General features: G+C 40.1%; 1 protein-coding gene and 1 long non-coding RNA gene across 10 annotated transcripts in view; both read right to left on the reverse strand.

Moving 5' to 3' along the window:
• RGS7 (regulator of G protein signaling 7) overlaps positions 1-20725 on the reverse strand; it is a 583792-nt gene that overhangs the window by 468937 nt on the left and 94130 nt on the right. The window lies entirely within an intron of this gene.
• Positions 1871-20725, reverse strand: part of LOC129458116 (uncharacterized) — a 64285-nt gene continuing 45430 nt past the window's right edge. Inside the window, exon 3 of the long non-coding RNA XR_010114641.1 lies at positions 1871-20714. This is a non-coding gene — a long non-coding RNA (uncharacterized lncRNA). The remainder of the gene's footprint in view (positions 20715-20725) is intronic.

Raw genomic sequence — 20725 nt, forward strand, 5'->3', positions numbered from 1 at the left:
AAAGCAAAGAGACCAGTAAGAGGATTTACTGCAAGAATGACAGGGTCACATGACTATGGGGGAGAGAAATGGATGAATTTGGGATATATTCTGTGTGCAGCCAACAAGACAAACATTAATGGCTTGCAAGGAGGAGAAAAGAGGCATGAAGGGAAAGAGATGGATCAAAGAAGATTCATAGGTTTTTTACTTGAGCAACTAAATCCTTGCAGCTGCCCTTTAACAAAATAGGGTACAGGGGGATAAAGGAAATTTGGAGAGAGAAGGAATAAAAAGTTCTGTTTTGGCCACATTATGTTTCAGATACCTACTAAACACACAAATAGAAATGAAGGAAAGTGGTCACCTTATTTTAATGGGAAGGCAGCAACCTGAAAACCTAGTCATCTTGGAGCATCCAGAAGAGAAAATTTCTATTGCAAGAAGTAAACACTTGATTTTGCCTTACAGACAGATCATTTCATTATTCAAAGAACATTTTTTTTTTCCAGAAGAACCATGATATATGCAAATATATAGCAGAGATTTTTCAGGGTACACAGGTGTTAGAAGCTAAAAGTAATGGAGCAAAGTGACAAAAAAAGAGATCCTTTCTGGTGGGCAGTGAAATGGCTATATATTATTTTCTTTAGAGCAAGATTCCCTTTCCAAGTATGAACTTAAACTGAACTATCCAGGTAAATATTATTATTTTCTTAGAAAATGTGTGTGTGTTCGGGCCTGGCGCGGTGGCTCACGCCTATAATCCCAGCACTTTGGGAGGTCGAGGTGGGCAGATCATGAGGTCAGGAGTTCAAGACCAGCCTGACCAACATGGTGAAACCCCATCTCTACTAAAAATACAAAAATTATCCAGGCGTAGTGGCGTGTGCCTGTAATCCTAGCTACTCAGGAGGCTGAGGCAGGAGAATCACTTGAACCTGGGAGGCAGAGGTTGTGGTAGGCTGAGATTGTGCCACTGCACTCCAGCCTGGGTGACAGAGCGAGACTCCGCCTCAAAAAACAAACAAACAGGCTGCACGTGGTGGCTCACGCCTATAATCCCAGCACTTTGGGAGGCTGAGGTGGGTGGATCACGAGGTCAGGAGATCAAGACCATCCTGGCTAACACGGTGAAACCCCGTCTCCACTAAAAACACAAAAAATTAGCCGGGCGTGGTGGCGGGTGCCTGTAGTCCCAGCTACTCGGGAGGCTGAGGCAGGAGAATGGCATGAATCTAGGAGGTGGAGCTTGCAGTGAGCTGAGACCACGCCACTGCACTCCAGCCTGGGCGACAAAGTGAGACTCTGTCTCAAAAACAAACAAAAAACCAAAAATGTGTGTGTGTCTGTGATGATGGGGTGTGGATGAAGACTGGGCAAGCTATCTCAAAGGCAATCAGAAATTGATATTCCCCCCAAAATCCAAAAATAGCAGGAACAGTATGTAGGCCACAGAGTCTGCTTGAGGGTGAGATGTAATTATGGAAGGGAAGGAAACCTGGACTGATAAAGTCTACCTGTCTTTTTCCACTTGTCATATATACACCAATGCTTCACTACTAAGGTAGTGAACCGTGATAGAGCATGGTTGTGAAATTGAAATCCTGGGACCAGACCATGTCCCTGTGGGTAGAAGGTAAAATTCCTTCCAAAGGAAGTAGATATTTTTACTGTCTGTGTTCCAATGGAGAGATCCATTCCAGTACTAAGTTTAAGAAGGCATGTGTTAAACTAGAAAAAATTGAAGATGAAAAGAACACATCTTCCTCCTAAAAGACTTAGAGGAAGCATGGCTCTAGATTTCGACTGAGTACTATCTACCTGTGAGTACTCCTTCGGGGGTAGGCAAAGTGGATTCTGCAACAAGGCATTAGGCTAGAAGCTAAGGGTCTGGGTATGTTGGCTTTAATAGTTACCATATCTAGTTGCTATGATAAATTGTCCTCTTTGTTGTTTTTTCTTCTATTACTGAACACACTGTAAATCTTGTAGAATTAGAGGCCCATGCTCGGATGAAACACCATGGGGGAGAGCAGTAGCCGTCCAAAGGGAGCCATTTCAGGAAGTAAGGGATACATGAACGCCAGCTGTGGCCCTTGTGCAGAACTGAGAGTGCTGGCTAGCTGAGGAACATAGCAGCAAGGGAAGGAATTAATTTAACAGTTACCGTCTCCTAGAAACTCCCAGAAATACATGGAAAGAAAATTTTGCAAAAGACTAAAATTACTGCATTCAAGCAGGAGGGAGGCTGGGACCATTGTACATATGTTCTTTAAAAGGGAATATGTTCTCATTTTATCTAAAAATGAGACACACCTGGCACATTTGTCTGTCTCCTTCTGTAGGCTATAAGCTCTTTCAAAACAAGGACCTATCATGTCAGAAAGACTTAATAATTATTTACAAACGAAAGAATAAGGGTATCCTTGAATCAAGCCTTTTAATTTGAATAACTCGATTTGTTTTACAGTAGCACCAAGTTCTACTTCCTCATTTACATATTGTGAATTACAATGCCATTATTATTTGGAAGTAATGGCTTTTAAATGAGCCTGGAGTTGAAATCGTAGGAAGAAAGTGGTTCTGTGTACATAAATTATTTGGTTGATGAAGGGGGCCTGCCACTCCACACCTGTGGGTATTGCAAGGTGGAGATGAGAGACTGAGGGGAGTCTGATCTCTCTTTCTTTCCCCCACAGGTTGAAAGAAATGGTTGCATGCTGTTGTTCTTTACTAATAATGCCAGGGATAACTAGCCACGGAGGGCCAAAGGGTAGTAAGGCTTTGTAACAACTTTCTTAATATAATGCAATCATATAGGTGGTATGCATGGCCACTAAGGACACTCAGATTGGATTTAACTAGAATAACCTGGGGACTAACCAAGGTTCCTTTTCTCAACTGAAAAAAAAAAAATAGGTATAGTGATGCTAAATCTCTAAATACTCTTCAAAAGATTAAGAAAATAATTATAAGATATATGTCCTTGTGATTGAATTAAAAATGAATGTATTAATGTCTTGTATTGGTAGATTTGTTTTATGACCCAGCATATAGGCTTTCCTGATAAATGCTTCACGTACATATAAAATGAGTATGTAATCTGCAGTAACTGAATGATGTAAATAACTCTCTATATGGTCAAGCTGATGGATAGTGTTTCTTGAGTTTTCTGTATCTTCATTAATGGTCCATCACGTGTTCTGTAAATTACTGAAAGAAGAATGTTAAAATGTCCAAATATCTATGTGAAGGTATATCTTTCTCCCTTTCTATTTTTGCTTCATGGATACTGAAGGTATGTTATTAGGTGCATAAACATTTAAGACTGTGAATCATTATGATTTTACCCTTTTTATGTCTGATAGGACTTCTTGTCTTGAAGCCTATTTTGATATTTATACAACCATATGCACCTTCTTGTGGTTAGTGTTTGCAATGATGTGTATTTTTCCATGAATTTACTTTCAATTTTTTAATTGCTGTGCATCTTTATATTTAAATTATATATGTGCAGAATCCTATGACTGGGTCCTGTTTTAAATATATATACATACATATATATATATATATATAATCAAATCTCTGCCTTTTGGAAAAATATATTTTGTTCATTTACATTTAATGTAAGTATTGATATGACTGTGGTTAAGTCTCCCATCTTGCTGGTTTTTTTAATATTTGGCGTCTCTGATCTTCGTTACTTTGTCCCTTATCTTTTCCTCATTTCCTGTGTTCTTTTGTGCGAAGTGGTATTTTTTTTTTAATTTCTTCTATCTCCTCCACTGCATTTTAAGCTACATCTCTTTGCATTTTTAAATTCTTTCCTAGAATGAACATATGCATCCTTAAAGTGTCACAATCTACTTTGAGCACCAATACTAAATCTTAGGGATTCAAACATGAGCAAGGCATATCCCTCCTTTTCAGATGAGTGGAGAAGACAAGACATGTAAGTAATAAATACAGCAAAACCTCTCACTATTCAGAGGACCTTTCAGATGGCCACGAGGCTCAATCTTATCATTCGATGAACTTGCTACCAGTATTTCTTGGTTGTACAGATTATTTTTTCCTCTTCAGTCATTGGATTTCATATCTGTTTGAAAACATTTTGCCCTGTTTTTAACTAGATTGTGTTGAGTCATTTGTATAGTCTATATACAAATGTTTTGTTGGATATGTATTTTGAAAAGATTTCCTCCCAAACTGTATCTTGTCTTTTCATCCTCTTCACAGGGTCTTCCACAGAGCAAAAGTTTTTAATTTTCATGAGGTATAACTCATTGACTTTTTGTTTACAGATTGTGCTTTTCATGTTGCATGTAGGAAAACTTTGTCAAACTAAGGATTCTAAGATTTTCTTCTATAGTTTTATAGTTTCAGGTTTTGATTTTCACTATATGATTCACTTTGAGTCAATTTTTGTATGTGGTTTATGGTAAGGGTCAAGTTTTTTTGGTTTTTTTTTTGGCATTTGACTATACCTAATTGTTAACAGCATAATTTGTTGAAAAGATTTATCCTTTCCCCACTGACTTGTCCTAGCATTTTTTCAAAAGTCACTGCTCATATATGTCATCTATTTCTAGACTACTGTTCCCTTGAAATATTGGTCTATTTTTATGCCAATACTACATTGTTTTGCTTACTTTACAATAAGTCCTGAAATCAGTAGTATAAATTCCTTAACTTTGGCCTCTGTTTTCAAAATTATTTTGGCAATTCCAGACCTTCTTCATTTCCAGATAAATTTTATAATCAATTTGTCAGGTTCTACCAAAAAGCCTGCTGAGATTTCAATTGAGATTGCAATGAATCTATAGATCTGTTGGAGGAGCACTGGCATACTAATAATATCATCTCTTCTGAACATATATGCATTCATTATAATCTAGCAATCTCTAAGTATGTCTTAGAAACTCTTGGACAAGTGAACAAGGAAATATACACAAGGATGCTTCTAGTACTGCTGCTTGTAACAGAGAGACACTAGAACATTTTCCTGATCACTTGAGAAGATAGAAAAATGGTGGCACATTTCTACAGAAAAAAATTTTGGAATTTCATATGGCAGTTAACAATGAATTGACTCATAAACATAACAGTTACATTTTTAAAAAGGAATATACATCTAGTATTATCCTATCAATATTACATTAAGAAATATGTAAAACCAATGACATCTTGTTTGAGAAAGCAAATATATGTGTTAAGACTATACAGAAGAATTAGGAAATTATAAATACAAAATTCATAATAAAATTCATAATGAGCTTTTTACTAGATGGGGAAAGCAATAAACTTGGGAGGGCCACAAAGTTGTATTTCTTAATCTTGATGGCAGGTACATATAATGTTATCAAAGTGTTATTCTATACAGCATACATGTATTTTACTATATCCTTTTCTATTTAATATTTAATATAAATCATTTTTAAAAGGAAAGAGTAGAGAATTTTATCGAGGGGGAGGAATCAGAGTAAACTTAAATCTTACACTAGTGAAACAGGGCACAAGCATTTACGGTTCAATTGTGTAATCAATTCTTCATTTATACTATTCCACTTTCAGCTTATGAACCGCAAAATAGTATCCTGAATAAATACTAGGAGTCGCCAATGTAAACCTGTTAATATTGTGGGTTTTTTTTTTTTTTTGGACACTCACCTTCTGCAAAGTAACAAAAGCACTTTAAAATGTGAGAATAAATGTTGTTGATTGCAGAAGAACACCAGGGAAAATAGCACAGGCCATGCCTTTCTCTCTTACTCCTCCCATTGGGTCTGCAGGCCTTTCACTTGCATGAGTCATCCATACTCAGGTAAGCACTGTGCCTTTATTCTTTATTGCACTAGGCCTCTTGACAAATGACTGTTTAAGGAGTGTTTGCACATCTGTCAATGGTTCCTGTCATTTGTCAAGTAACAAATATAAAATCTGATAACTAAACAGGAGAAAACCTGTACAAACCAAGAAATATTGGTACCATAAGAAGTTCAACAGATGATAAGGCTAAGCCCTGTGGCTCTCTGGAAGCCCCTCCGAATAGTGAGTGGTTCTGCTGTATTTGTTATTTGTTTGTCTCCTCTGCTCATTTAAAAAGTGGGGACTATGCCTTGCTCATCTTTAAATCCCTAACACTTAGCATTGGTGCTCAATAAGTGTCCTTAATTGATGGAAACTCTGATATCTGTTGATCCCAAATAAAAACAGGTGAAAGCTATCTTTCACGGTATATTTTCTTTTTTTTTTTTTCTTTTTTTTTTTGAGACGGAGTCTCACTCTGTCACCCAGGCTGGAGTGCAGTGGTGTGACCTCGGCTCACTGAAACCTCCACCTCCCGGGTTCAAGCAATTCTCCTGCCTCAGCCTCCCAAGTAGCTGGGATTACAGGCGCCCGCCACCACTCCTGGTTAATGTTTGTATTTTTAGTAGAGATGGGGTTTTGCCATGTTGACCAGGCTGGTCTTGAACTCTTGACCTCAGGTGATCTGCCTGCCTCGGCCTCCCAAAGTGTTGGGATTACAGGCGTGAGCCACTGTGCCGGGCCTTGACTTTCTTTCTTGATGACTATAAAAGCAACTGAAACAGATGATGAAAGAAGAACTTACTAGCATGAGCCAGAGCCCACAGTTCTCAATAACTCACCTTGCCCCTGAGCTGACACCGTCCCACACCCTGCAACAAATACATGTGGTTTTCTTTCTTTGAGAAACATCACTATATTTGGGCAACATGTCACACACAGCCCAGTGTATTCTCGGTTTCCCAAGTAACCTGTAGAGAAATTCTATGATGTGATGCCCTTTTTCCTGGAGGACCATAGAATTCAGAGGGAGAGGAGGCCTTGAGACCAACCTCAGGTCTCCTGCCTGAATGTTGCTAAGCCTCAGGACTCCCTCCACCCACATGCAACCACACTTAGCTTTTACAAATAAATTAAGAGTAAGTCTTTTGCGGGTAGGTATTATGGCATTTTCACCTCCTCTAGGCAGAAGCAGTGTGGTGCATTTGCAAGGAAGGGGAGGTTGCTTTGCACAGGCCTGGAGGCAGAAGACCTAATCATCCATATCTCCCCAAAGCACACTGCCCCCCTATCCTCGGACTTGCTTCTAAGATTTGCTGTCTTGCTGAGAAGTTGGCAGTATTCTCTGAAGATTCTAGACTTTCCAGATATTTGGGGAAAGCCAATGTAATACATAGCTTCCTAGGTCAGAAATATGTCTGGAGATAGAATTCCACAGTGATTACGTATTTTCTTCCTAGTCTGAGCAGCCAAATATCAACTATCAAGAAGGTTTCTACCTATTCTTGATGCTATGCTTACACAGTTTAACTCCAGAATTTATGAAGACAAACAATACTGTTGATAGATTGGATGAGAACCATTATCATTTCCCCAGCATTAACCACATGTAGCATGCTATTAGTAGGAGATAAGCAGTAGATTATGACGTCAGTCTGTTTATGTGTCTTCTCACTAAAAGAGGTGAGAAATAAAAGCCAGTGGGGATAGAAGACTGGTTTTGGTCTGGCTTAAATCTCCATATTGCAAGTTTTTATTCTATGTAGTTTGTTGTAAACGTGTGCCCACTTCTTGCTTCTTGAGGGCTCCCTGGTGGCTATAAATCTCTGTGACATGAAGCTCCTTTGGAGTATTCTGATGATAAAAGGGAGAATTTCAATTCCATTTGACAGGAAGAGTCACTCCCTCCTTGAAGTGGAAATGAAAATGGATCCCTAACTGTGCAAGAGGCAACGATGAAACAGCTCTCCCTCTGACCCTCCATTAAATGACAGCAGGCACTAGAATTATTATTTGATACTTTATGCCCACCGTTGTGTCAGTTGTACACATGGGTCAACCACACATTTCTCTCCTTCCACAATTCTGACTCATGGTACATGGGCTTGAGAACAATGTCGAAAAGCTCCCCCAGGGTTTCTGATTTTACGGTCCCCTCCCTTTTCCCTGGTATTCAACTAATGATTTAGAAGCTGGAAGTAGAGGAGGCTCTTCTTATTTCTGTCAAAGAGACAGAAAAGGAGCAGTCAGAGATAGATTAAGAAATCATGATTCTAAGAACGGAATGTCCCATTCTAGAAGGACAGTATTCAATGTGGTGAAGAAATTGGGGAGGAGAGCAGTAGGTAGAGGTCATTGGTTTTGATGGTGATAGATTCTGTTAAGAAATTAGTGGTAAAATCCTGGCTAACACGGTGAAACCCCGTCTCTACTAAAAATACAAAAAATTAGCTGGGTGTGGTGGCAGGTGCCTGTAGTCCCAGCTACTTGGGAGGCCGAGGCAGGAGAATGGTATGAACCCGGGAAACAGAGCTTGCAGTGAGCCAAGATGGCACCACTGCACTCCAGCCTGGGCGACAGAGCAAGACTCCATCTCAACAAAAAAAAAAAAAAAAAAAAGAAATTAGTGGTAAAGCCATGCTGTAAAGGGGTTAGAAGAATATGGGAGTAGTTTGAAGATGTGGCAAGGTCATGCTTGTGAACAGTGGAATTCACAGAGAAGAAGAGATTTTCTTGAGCTGTGATTTAGTCAGTTTGGGATGCTAGAATACCACAGACTGGGTGGCTTAAACAACAAAATTTATTTTTCACGGTTCTGGAGGCTGGAAAGTCCAAGGTCAAGGTGCCATCATGGCTCTTCCTGGTTTGCAAATGGCATCTTCTTGTGGTGCCCTCATATGCTGGAGAGACAGAGAGCTCTGGTTCATTCATCTTCTCATAAGGATACTAATCCCATGACCTTATCCAAACTCAATTACCTTCCAAAGGTCTTACCTCCAAATAACATCACCTCGGGGATAACGGTTTCAACATATAAATGTTGGAGGAGACACAAACATTCAGTCCATAGAAAGATTTTTTTTGAGGTTTCAATTGTATAATTCTTATGAATAAGTTACAAGATGTCAACTGTTTCTTCTCAGAATAATGTTTGAGTAAATTGCAAATCTATAATGATATAGTAAAAACCACATTGTTTGGGATTTTACCACCTAGAAAGTGCTAGAAATCAACATTTCTGACATTTCCCAAGAAATATTCATTCCTGAGGCTGATGCCAAAAGTCACTAACTCTATGCTGAAACACCCACTACATAGCATCATAGAATTTCAGAACTGGGCAAGTATCCCATCCAACCATCTCTCCTTTTACAGATAGAGAAACATAGGCCTCATGGACGATAGAAGATGACTGTTGAAGTCCTTTCTAACCCTGCAGACATATAATCTCAGAAACTAGCTTGCTAAAGTTCATACTATTCTTTTAAATAACTGAACACCATTCTCTGATCCTGATTATGTCATTACTAGAGGGCAACTATTGTTTTTTAATTCCTCTGGGTGATAAATATGAAATAGTACAAGCAGACTATTGCCAGTTCTGAATCAGCTGAGTCCTAATTTATGAGGTATAAATAAATGTATTTTGAGCTTCTCCTGGGAATGAGAGCCTATCTATAACGTTTCACTCCTGAAACCAGGTTTTATAGAAGAGAGATTGGCATTAATCATCACCTAAAATCCTTCCAACTCATCACTGACAGGTGTAGTTAGTGATACCCATGGCTTTTACACAATGTGGTTTAACCAGGACCAAATAGAATTCTAGGAACTGAATGTCCATGACAGGAAATCCTACCTAAACAAAAGCCATTCTAAGGTCAGACAGAAAAATGAGCAGGCCTGAACTTGAGGGAACACAAGAATGACAACAATTGCTACATTTAAACCAAGAAAGGGGGGTACAGAGAAACTGCTGTCAGCATTTAGGGAGCCCACCATCCTGGTTGAAGCAGACAGGGCTTGATTCCTGAGAGATCTGCAATGTGCTTCCTTCTTTAGATAGATGTGGAGAGAATTCTGAATTCATATTCGACTGGAAATGTGGTGTTTCCTACCTCAATGTACTTTTCTAAAACTCCCAAATGGGTGTTCACTAAGTAAACATGCATTTCAGAAAGAACTTAGGTAATCCCCTTAGCAAGAGAAACCAGAAATCCTGACTGGGACTCCACAATATGTTTCTGAAAATAATCTATGTTTCTGGAAATTTGGGGACACCAGAGGTAAAGAAAGAAATAGACTGAGAAGTCCTTGAAAATGACAAACTAAAAAGATGAGAGATCTGGAACAATAATAAAACTGCACACAGATCAGGGAAAGTTTCAAGATCTTTGAAGATACCAGTTAACTAATTGGGAATCCCTGTTCTGTAATTCTCTAGCCACACCTCCCCCAATAAAACAAATTCATTTCAGCAAGACTGAACCATCAATTTCCTATTTATGTAAAAGGATACAGAAAATTACGGTGTCAATATTTTAAAATTTATGCATATTTTTAAAATTACACATTTTTTAAAAGGCTCTGGGTGGTTGTAAAAATTTAAATTCCCTCTCAAAAGATCTCTTTGGAAATTATTAAAAAGACTATGCTCTGAAAAAAATGTTTGTCAACACCTGGCATGATTTCAAAGAGTGATCCTGCACAGAAAAGTACCAAGCAGCTGATATCCACAGAAACACTTCACTGTCAATCATTGAGGATGAGCATCCACTGTAACTGTGAGGTATTCCTGTTGGTCACCTATTTACAATTTCTTCAAGCAACTGTCATTGTCAGCTCAGGTTGCCATAACAAGAATACCACAGACTGGGTGGCTGACACAACAGAAATTTATGTCTCACAGTTTTGAAGGCTGGAAATCCAAGATCAAGGCGTTGCCATATCTGGCGTGTGGTGAGGGGCCCCTTCCTAGCTGGCCAGTGACTGCATTCTCACTGTGTCTTCATGTGGTGGAGAGCAGAGATAGTGAGAACAAGGTCTTGTGTCTCTTCTTATAGGGGCACTAATCCCAACCAGGAGGGCTTCATGCTCATGATCAATTTACCTCCCAAAGACCCTACTTCTTAATATCATCTCATTTTAACACATGAGTTTTGGGGAGACACAAATGTTCAGTCCATACCAAGGACATTTGTCAACTTCTCCCATAGGCCAAGACCCCAGTTATTCTTAAACTACCACTAGAAATCACACACACACACACACACACACACACACACACACGTGGGGAAGGTACAGTCTCTGCCTTCAAAATGTTTTTATCTAATTTAAGGTGAAACAAAACATTTCCCTTTGCGGAATTAAATTCTGTCCAAAGTGTGAGTAAAACATCAAGTTTTAATTCAGAAGGCCAATGGTAAGGAGATTCTTTCTCCACCTTCTCTTTTCTCACCTCTCATTCTCCTACCCTCCTTGCAAGCACACACAAAGGAAAAAAAATTGTGGTCTACATTGCCTCATAGATAAGGAACCAGAGGCACAGAGAACTGAAATGCTTCACTGTATTTCATGCAGAAAGTGTCTGCCAGAATTAGAATTCACTTTTCACTCTACAAGACCAAACACAAAATAGACTATAGTTCCTTTATTGTCATTGAAAATTTAAAATCTATAACACAATGCAGGTAGAATGATGTAAATCATGTAAAGATACTCATATAGTATAAAGATATTATAATATAGTATGTAGACACTATGAATTCCAACCTCCTAAAAATTTAGATCTTCTGAAAACCTCAGAGTAAAGTCTATTGACTATATAATGAGACTATCTCTGATAATTCTTATATATAGTATTCTGGATTGGCAAGAAGTTTATTTCTTTTTTTATTTCATCACATTCATTTAGATTTATGGAAGCTGGAAAGATTTCCCTTCTCTTATGGAAATGGAATTAATTGCAGCACTTCAATAATCTCAGTGAAACCCATTTCCCCTGGGGAAATGAGGAAAGAGACCTAGACATAATGTAGATAAAACAAATTGACATGGGACGTGAGTGGGAGAGAAATGAGAAAACCGTTCTAGACGAAAGGTCTTATACGTTTCAGGAACAAGAAGTAATAGAGGGATTTTTACTGGCAGAACTTACTGAATCTCATAATTTATAATGTTTAAAGCTATTGGTGACCTTTTGCAAAGCAATTAATTCGGTTACATATTTAGTGGGAGCTACATCAAGCTTTCAGGAGTCATGCATGCATACCAAGGTCTTTAAAGGAACAGAATTAAGTAGATAAAAGGAGGAAATCATAAAACGTAACATCCTTCCCCAGGTGGCCACAGCTTGTTCTTATTCTATGCTTCTATTAGCAAAGACCAAGGTCACACAAGTCAGACCACTTACAGTCCTAACAAGGAACAGACACCCTCGTAGGTTCTAATTGAACTGATTTGGGCTAGAAACTCTGTGAACATCACTGAAGCCTGAATTTTAACAAGCAAAAATTCAGGAGGGAAAAACTACTCAGATGATCTTCTATGGGAGGCAAAATACAAGGAAACTTTTCTACACCAATGAACTTTGCCTAGCAACATGATAATTCACAGAGTATTATCCTGCAGACTTCAAAGACAACAGACAATTAGCCTAAAAGTTACACCTTTGCTTTTAAATTTCTTCATATAACTAGGAATACTGGTGTAGCAATGTCAATTACAGCAGGGGGCCATATTTCACAAGCAGGAAAATTGTAGAGAGATAGAGGTATGCGCCCCAGTTCTTGCCCCTCCCTTCCCCACATTGGAAAGATCATCTTTCCCTTCTTTGCTCACTCCCCATACTTCCAGTTAGTAGCATCAATTTCAAATACTACTACACCTTTCTTATGTTCCAAAAAATTGACAAGCACATGAACAGCCGTTCAATTTTCTCTGGCAAATATTTATCAAGCAGCAAATAATGTGGCACTATACTAGCCATGGTATTAATTAGGCATTATCAAGGCATTTCAAGAAGTTCACTAGTTAATGGACCTTTGGGTGTGGCATATAAACGCATGATAAGTATAAGGGCCAAAAAGACACCACAAAGAACAAAATTAGGAACAAATTATATATTACTGGCCAGGCATGGTGGCTCACACCTGTAATCCCAGCACTTTGGGAGGCCGAGGTGGGTGGATGACCTGAGGTCGGTAGTTCGAGACCAGCCTGACCAACATGGAGAAACCCTGTCTCTATTAAAAATACAAAATTAGTCAAGCGTGGTGGGGCATGCCTGTAATCTCAGCTACTCGGGAGGCTGAGGCAGGAGAATCACTTGAACCTGGGAGATGGAGATTGCGGTGAGCTGAGATCATGCCATCGCACTCCAGCCTGGACAACAAGAGTGAAACTCCGTCTCAAAAAAAAAAAAAAAAAATATATATATATATATATATATCTATATATAATTAAAATACTAATCTAACAGCAACAACAATATTTTTTGATGCTCAAGAACATGTCCAGGACAAAGCCTGCAGGACACAGGGTCCCTGTGCCACCTGCATCTGTCACTGCATCATTGGTTCTCATGACATGTTCCAGCCTCAACTGATGCCACTATACTTAATTGGCATAGTTTAAAATTATAAAATATTAGCAGTAAAAGGGACCTTAGTGATCATCTAGGCTTATTTCTTCATTTCAGAATCTAGCCTAGAGATTAAAACATTGGTTTTTATCCCCATAATTAATTTGTTGAATAGTCAAGACCAGAATGAATGAAAGTCATTTACCTTCCAGTCCTATATTCTTTAGCTACACCACACTGCCTGCCATCCATATGGAATTTGTCCTATACCCACCCAAATTCTCAATGCTTCGTCTCAGAAAGTCTTGCCTTCACCACGGGGCTCTTCGAACCATTCTCTCTACTGATCTCACTCTTCTTTGAGCTCCTACAACACTCACAGGCTAAGCCACAATTGTCCTATCAATTACTTTATTGCTTCTTGTAGGAAACTCTCCCAAGTGCACAGTAGGTCACTTGAAGATAGAGACTGATCCTCAATAGTGTTCTTCTGATCCTAGCTTCTGTCGGGCACAGTCAAGGCCGCTCTAAATACCTGCTCAGTGATTGAATCATCATTTAATGTAACCTCACCTCCATTTACTATATTGGGTGTATCAAATACTTGCTATTACATGAAAAAGCCATACCTGTCTTCAAACTGGCACACCTGCTTTACACAGGGCAGCAAATTTGTGCTTTAAAATTCTAAATAAATTTAGCTCAGGTGAAGATAAGGAAAAAGAGTAAAGTATGATTCCGTTGCTTTTTTTCACATATTTGTTTCTCAGTTTTTGTGTGTAGACCTTGGATAAGGCATGTACCTTCACTGAATCTTGAACTCACCTTTACTATAAGGGTAATATTATCTACTTCGCAAGTACACACGCTTATTGTGAAGATTAAAGAAAACTGTGAATGGCAAGAGCATATCACACTAATGCCCATGTTTTCCATCCTACTGCTCTAGCCTCTAAAACCCAAACCCATCCTTTGTCTCATTCTGCTAAATCCTGGGAAGGTGCTAGCAGATATCTAAGGAGTTGGTTAAAACAGACTTAAGGCGAGACTCCTCCCTAAGACAGTTTTTTAAACAAAAGGCAGTGTTTTTAACAAAAGGCTTCTTCGAACCTCAAAGGATTGCTGTTCTCACAGATTAGGACAGGCACTGGGGAAGAGGGCCCTGCTGGTGCCTCCTCAAGTCATCCCCAGAAGCAGTAGCCTCGGAGTGTCTTGGTAAGTGGATGCGGCTGGGAACAGAAGTGCATGCAGCTGGGACTAGAAGCCCTGTGCTCTAGTTTCAACTCTTGCTACATTTTAAGTTGCTGTTCTTAAAAATGAGGGCAATGACACTTTGGGAGGCCAAGACAGGCAGATCACGAGGTCAGGAGATTGAGACCATCCTGGCCAACACGGTGAAACCCGGTCTGTACTAAAAAATACAACAACAACAAAAAAATTAGCCAGGTGTGGTGGCGCGTGCCTGTAGTCTCAGCTACTCAGGAGGCTGAGGCAGGGGAATCACTTTGGACTCGGGAGGTGGAGGTTGCAGTGAGCCGAGATCGTGCCATTGCACTACAGCCTGGGTGACAGGGTGAGACTCCATCTCAAAAAAAAAAAAAAAAAAAGATCAACAACAACAACAAAATGAGGGCAATGATTTAGATGGTCACCCCAATCCTTTCCAGCTCCACTATCATATTCTACCCCTTCATACCAAGAAGACAGATGCTAAATGAGGATCAGGAGCCATAATGTTAATTTTAACTAAAAACCCATATATATTCATCTGGTGATACTAGAGCTGAAGAAAACCATGATGATTAGCAAAGCAAGAAATAAAAAAAAAGTTATTTCCCTGGATTTTTTATGGTTGGTTGCAGATAGAAAAATGAGAGAAATTTGCTGATTGAGATTAAAATAATAATAAATATGTATTACATATATACTTTGTGAGTGGTCCAGGAAAAACAGGTTTTTTGTTTGTTTGCTTGTTTTTTGTTTGTTTTTTTAAGAACAGGTGGAAAAAGATTTTTTAAAGTGAAATGAAATTTTTATCAACAGGAAGACACAACTCATATGTATGTCCTCAAAGTCTCAATTTCAGACCCTCACATGAAAGGCTGGAACCGTTCCACCCTACCCCATTCCCCATCCCCCTTGCAAGGTCTTGGCAATTCACAGTGTGCCAGGAAAGGAAGAGAAGAAGGCCTCTCTATGGGTCCCAAATACTGCAGAGGCTACAGAAGAGATCCACGTGTCTACAGCTAATACGCCATTGCTGCAGTTCTTAAAATAGGTAGGGTCCCATTTCAGCTGGTGGGGACCAAGGCATTCTGTGACACTTGGATGAGAACTGCAAAGCATCTCACTGTCAATCGAGTAAATGAATATTTCATCTTCATAGCGTCATATCCAAGGCAGCAACAGCTTTCAACAAAAAAGATGCCGGAAGTTCACGGGCACTATCAATACTCTCAATAAGCCTGATGAGAAAGGTTGTTTTACCTGTCCTTAATGCACAGTTCTGTGGGAAGAGAGATTTGTTGGTGAGCTTTGAAGCAAAATGGAAAATTAGCTTAACCTCTGAATCAATAGTTCAGAATTGTGGCCACATCTCACATTGTTACGATTGTTCGTAGCAACATAATTATAAAATCACAGAGTTTAAAATGTGTGTGTCAGTTATTCCCAAGTGAAGACTCCCTAAGTCTTTATTTCCCAATTTCTAAACAGAGATACTGCACTTCTTCAAAAGAGTCAAGGCTACAGGTAATCTCTGCTTTTGGTGTTTCTATCTGCATTTCACTAAGAAAATATCACAATACCTCATCTATTTAAAATATTATCAGCCAGGCGTGGCAATTCATGCCTGTAATTCCAGCACTTTGGGAGGCCGAGGCAGGTGGATCACGAGGTCGGGAGTTCGAGAGCAGCCTGGCCAACATGGTGAAATGCCGTCTCTACTAAAAATATAAAAATTAGCCAGGCATGGTGGCGGACACCTCTAATCCCAGCTACTCGGGAGGCTGAGGCAGGAGAATCTCTTGAAACCGGAAGGCTGAGGTTGCAGTGAGCCAAGATCATGCCACCACACGCCAGCCTGGGCGAAGGAGCAAAACTCCGTCTTGAAACAAAACAAACAAAAACAAAAATTAGCCGGGCATGGTGGCATGTACCTGTAATCCCAGCTACTCGGGAGGCTGAGGCAGGAGAATCACTTGAAACTGGAAGGTAGAGGCTGCAGTGAGCCGAGATCGCGCCACTGCACCCCAGCCTGGGTGACAGAGCCAGACTCCATCTCAAAAGAAAAAAATATATATATAAAATAAAAGATTATCAATAGCTTATAATGGGCACACTTCCTACAACTCCATCAATCTGCTTTCAGCCAACAGCCCTGTCTCTGGGGAACATGTAGTGCCTGGTTAGGAATTTATATTTTGAAGTGCAGTCGCTCCAAAGGGTACAACTATAGCACGGTGGATAAAACCAACAGGGCTCGTCTCTGGAGCTTCTGTGGCTTATTTTGGCAACAGGTGGACATGTATGGAAACCAGTACTTATTGCATTCATTATTCAGCAGGCATTTATTTACAGGGTGCCTGGCATATGCAAAGTACTAAGGTTACAGCAGAGAATAAATGATAAATGTATGAGGTGACAGACATGCCAAGTACCCTGACTTGATCATTATACACCACTTATATGCATGAAAACATCAAATTGTATCCCATAAATATGTACAATTACAATGTGTCAACTTTAAAAATGATCTAATTTTTAAAAAAGAGTCCAAAATGCCAGCCTCATGAACCTTACATTTACGAAACTGTTGCATATCCTGACATTGCAAACTCTGGGGACCAGAAAGAGGGAACCAGGCCTGGGTGCTCTTATATCCCCAGAAACACAGCAGGAACTACTCACAAGTCACAGAACTTCATGCCAGTGATTATTCAAATAAATGGCGCCTCTGTGGTTTTAAATAGAAGGTAGGAAAATCACTGTCATTTCCAAATTATAAGAAATAATTGATAATCCAGAAGTTGTTCATGTTGCTTAATAGTAACGGTGCACCACCCTGACTTACCAGAGGTCTTAAAACCTCATCCAATATATAGCATTATTCACTGAGCAATTAATATTCCAACTTATGTTTGAGTATTTTTTAAATTTCCAAATAATTTGAACAAATTTCTCACAAGAACATATCTCCTTTTAAAAATATGACATTCGGCCAGGCGCAGTGACTCATGCCTGTAATTCCAGCACTTTGGGAGGCCAAGGTGGGCAGATAATTTGAGTTCAGGAGTTCAAGACCAGCCTAGCCAACATGGTGAAAGCCCATCTCTACTAAAGATACAAAAATTAGCTGGCTGTGGTGGCGTGCACCTACAATCCCAGCTACTTGGAGGCTGAAACAGGAGGACAGCTTGAACCTGGGAGGCAGAGGTTGCAGTGAGCTGAGACAGTGCCTCTGCACTCCAGCCTGGGCAACAGAGTGAGACCCTGTCTCAAAGAAAAAAAAAGACTTTAATTCTATGTATCGATGAAAAACCTTGAACGTCACGTTTTCAAGAACGCTCTTTCTGGTAATAACTAGCTACGTGACTGGGCTCAGGGCATTCAATAACCTCAGCTTCCTCAGCTATGAAATGAATGTATTCAGGTGAATAATCATGAAGTCTCCAGTAAGCTGTATGATCTTTTAATGCTAAACAGACCAGTGCAGTTGGTGTGGACTGACGCTGCCCCATGATGCAGTAAGAGATGGAAGGCTAAATGCAGTGGTTGGAGCAGAAAAGGTAGAGATAGACATAAACACACAAACAGGTCAGGAGATAGAGGGAGAACCTGTGGTATGAAGACCTAAAATGAAGCCTCAATATCATATGTGCCTTGACATCTTGGAAAAACCAGGAGAGCCTCCAGTGGCCTAACTGCAAGCTTCCCTCTGCATGGGGCTCCCATAGATCCCGTCGCCAAACAACCCTCCTTATTAAGAAGTGCAGGCCCAGTTTCTGCTTTTCTCTGAATGGCAGCCTTCAGTTCCCTTCCAGCCCATGGAATTATTCAAATAAGCCAGTCACATTCTCCCATGGAACCAGGGTTCACCTCAACCTCTTGTTACTACAAAGCCTGCCTCCCACATCCCCTGCTTGTTCACTGTGTTCCCAAGTGCAGCCTTTATGTGGCTGTTCCTGCAGTGGCCTCCACCTGCAGGCTGTGAATGTATGTGATTAATAAACTGCTGTCAGTGTTATCTGTCCAGCGGCAGGTGCCATTTACTTGGCCATCTCCATAATCCCTCCCTCCTTAACCAATGGGATGCACAGAAGGCAATCAAAACAAACTCGTTCATGAGTCAACTTGAAACACACAGTTGATTCTGAGTATACAGAAAATAGTAAGGTAAATGGCATCCAAGTGAGTGCAAGGCAACAGAGAGACCAAGAAGATACAGAGGGAGGTTTTCTGTAGGCAGGTGGAGGACAGCCACAGGAGGTGTAGGTAGTCAGAGGCAGTCTTATGAGATCAACATCTAACCACAGGATGCAGCCTCCAGGCTGGGGACAGGGCTCCAAAGTTTACATAGGTCAGACAAGCAAACTAAAGGAAGGAGTTGGACCAACTATCAAGGCAAAGACTGAGCCACAGAGGGCAGATACAAATGAGTCAATAGATGCTCAACCTAAGGAAAAAAACAGAACTTTGATTACTCAGATTGAATCATGGGATAAAATATTAGCAGCCAGGTCACCTTGATCTCAAGTTACTGCCCTTTTCCTTCTCCTTTTTTTTTTTGTTTTTGTTTTTTTTGTTTTTTTTTGTTTTTTTTTTGAGACAGAGTTTTGCTCTTGTTGCCCAGGCTGGAATGCAACGGCGCGATCTTGGCTCACCACAACCTCCGCCTCCCGGGTTCAAGCAATTCTCCTGCCTCAACCTCCTGAGTAGCTGGGATTACAGGCATACACCACCGTGCCCAGCTGATTTTGTATTTTTAGTAGAGATGGGGTTTCTCCATGTCGGTCAGGCTGGTCTCGAACTCCCGACCTCAGGTGATCCACCTACCTCAGCCTCCCAAAGTGCTGGGATTACAGGTACGAGCCACCGTGCCTGGCCTCCCTGCTTTTTAGCATTCAAGACAGACTTGTTTCCAGAGGCTGAATAAAGCTGATCTGTCCAGGAAGTTTTAGAAGGGCTCAGGGGGAATTGTGAGTCACAAAAACATCAGAACGAGGGCCACTTGCCATTTTCATCTCATTTTAATCATGTTATTGTTACAAGGATTAAAACCAAATTTTCAAGACTGTTATTCACCTATTTTTAAGACGATTTTGCAGCTTCTGTGTGTAGCTCTGGCATCATGCCGGGTTTTTGTGATTTTTTTTTCAAAATAATTGGGTGCCTCATTAAATCTGTTAGCTAACCCCCCTAAGATCATGGAGTTGGGTATCGCCAAGATCACACACTTATTCCATTCTTTATTTTTGAAAGTGGCTTTTATCAGGATTATCTTGGCTCCATAATTGGCTAAATCTCTCCATTCTATTTCCTTTAATTTAAAATCTCTATCCGGTTCTTAGTCTCTATAGAACACATTCATTGCTTGAGCTTTTCCATTTGGGGCCAGGCCTGTTCCTCAATGTATTTTATAAAGATTTCTGGGAGGTCTTCCGTATTCTTCCACACTTTGTAGGACTAAGATCCATATTTGAAATATTCATTCAACTAACATTTATTTGTGGCACACCTAAAACTTGCTAAGCATTGGATAGAAACTTCAGGAACCTAGTGAAGAATGCAGTTTTATTTTACGGAGTGTTAAGTATTCCTTTTGGATGCAAAATGTGACAACAAAACCAAGGCAAATTCTTTTTCTTCCTTTCCCTAAAACCTCCTCAGATTCTGGATCGAGGATTGTACTTACAAGACCAATCCTATAATTCAGACATTTGGCCTCTGTATGTACCGTGATTAAGCAATTAAAATCTGGGTCTGCCTGAGTTAAAACCAGTGCTTTACTAGTCCTACAAATCCGGAAATCATTCAGATTCATTTTTCTTTCCTGGAGACCTTTGCCTTCTAATCTCTGCCTTTATCTCCAGGTGAGACTGGGCACTTGCCAGACCACCTGCACAGGGGCTCTGTACCTGTCCTCAGATGTGCCCTGAGATTGGGTGTCTTACTTCAGGATCCTAGCTCCGTCTCTCTCAGTTTCTCCCACTTCCCAGTGTCTTCCTCAAAAAAGGATGCATACAAGGTAGATTTAGGTGCTCCTGGCTGCCTGAAATGTCTTTGTTCCTTCCTCACCTTGTATGGAGGGGTGTGAGTAAGTGTAGAATCCTCCTTTAGATGACTGCACCTGAT

Source organism: Symphalangus syndactylus, chromosome 19 (genome assembly GCF_028878055.3).
Source record: "Symphalangus syndactylus isolate Jambi chromosome 19, NHGRI_mSymSyn1-v2.1_pri, whole genome shotgun sequence".
Lineage (NCBI taxonomy): Eukaryota > Metazoa > Chordata > Mammalia > Primates > Hylobatidae > Symphalangus > Symphalangus syndactylus.